General features: G+C 45.6%; 1 protein-coding gene across 1 annotated transcript in view; it reads left to right on the top strand.

Moving 5' to 3' along the window:
• Window positions 1–1332, top strand: part of ZNF839 (zinc finger protein 839) — a 40057-nt gene that overhangs the window by 32922 nt on the left and 5803 nt on the right. The gene's annotated exons all lie outside the window — the stretch shown is intronic.

The raw sequence follows: 1332 nt of genomic DNA, 5'->3' as shown, positions 1-1332 counted from the left end.
GACCAGCCTGGGCAACATGGTGAAAAAAAAAATATATATATATATATAAAATTTAGCTGGGCGCAGTGGCACATGCCTCTAATTCCAGTTATTCGGGAAGCTGAGGCACGAGAATCATTTGAACCTAGGAGGTGGAGGTTGCAGGGAGCTGAGATTGCACCATTGCACTCTAGCCTGGTTGACAGAGTGAGACTCTGTCTCCGAAAAAAAAAAAAACCACAAAAAACTTCATGTATGAAGGAGAATGTTTTTAGTAATAACATTTTCCTGTTGTACCTCATTTTAGTTTTTCCCCATCAAGTGAATTTTTTTTCTTTTTGTTTTTTTTTTGGGAGATAGAGTCTTGCTCTATCGCCCAGGCTAGAGTGCAGTGGTACGATCTCAGCTCACTGTAACCTCTGCCTCCCAGGTTCAAGCAATTCTCCTGCCTCTGCCTCCTGAGTAGCTGGGATTAGAGGCGCACAACACCATGTCTGGCTGATTTATTGTATTTTAGTAGAGACAGGGTTTCACCGTGTTGCCCAGGCTGGTCTCGAACTCCTGAGCTCAGGCAGTCTGCCTGCTTCGGCCTCCCAAAGTGCTAGGATTACAGGTGTGAGCCACGGCACCTGGCCCCCAATTTTTTTTTCTTAAACCAATAAATGCTGTTCCAGAAAACTCAAAAATGAAGATAAGCTAAAAGAAAATGGAAAACACCATAATCTTCCCACTCACTGATGATCAGAGTTAAAACCTCAGGTATCATTTTCTTCTTCTTTTGTTTGTTTTTGTTTTGAGTCAGGGTTTCCCTCTGTCTCCCAGACTGGAGTGCAGTGGCACAATCACAGCTTACCGCAGCCTCAACCTCCTGGTCCCAATCAATCCTCCCACATAAGCCTCCTGAGTAGCTGGGACTACAGCCGTGTGTCGCCATGCCCAGCTAATTTTTAAATTTTTCATAGAGATGGGGTCTTGCTATGTTGTCCACTCTGGTCTTGAACTTTAGGGCTCAAGTGATCCTCCCTTCTTGGCCTCCCAAAGTGCTGGGATTACAGGCATGAACCACCACACCCAGCCCTGTTTTCTTCCTTATGTGGGTTTTTGGGGATGGATTATATAGGGGCCATTTTTTTTTTTGAGATGGAGTCTCGCTCTGTCACCCAGGCTGGAGTGCAGTGGTGTGATCTTGGCTCACTGTAAGCTCTGCCTCCCAGATTCACGTCATTCTCCTGTCTTAGCCTCCCAAGTAGCTGGGACTACAGGCACCTGCCGCCACGCCCATCTAATTTTTTTTTTTTGTATTTTTAGTAGAGACGGGGTTTCACCATTAGCCAGGATGGTCTCGATCTCCTG

Source organism: Mandrillus leucophaeus, unplaced genomic scaffold (genome assembly GCF_000951045.1).
Source record: "Mandrillus leucophaeus isolate KB7577 unplaced genomic scaffold, Mleu.le_1.0 Scaffold4, whole genome shotgun sequence".
NCBI lineage: Eukaryota > Metazoa > Chordata > Mammalia > Primates > Cercopithecidae > Mandrillus > Mandrillus leucophaeus.
This window is presented reverse-complemented; position numbering and strand designations above follow the sequence as displayed.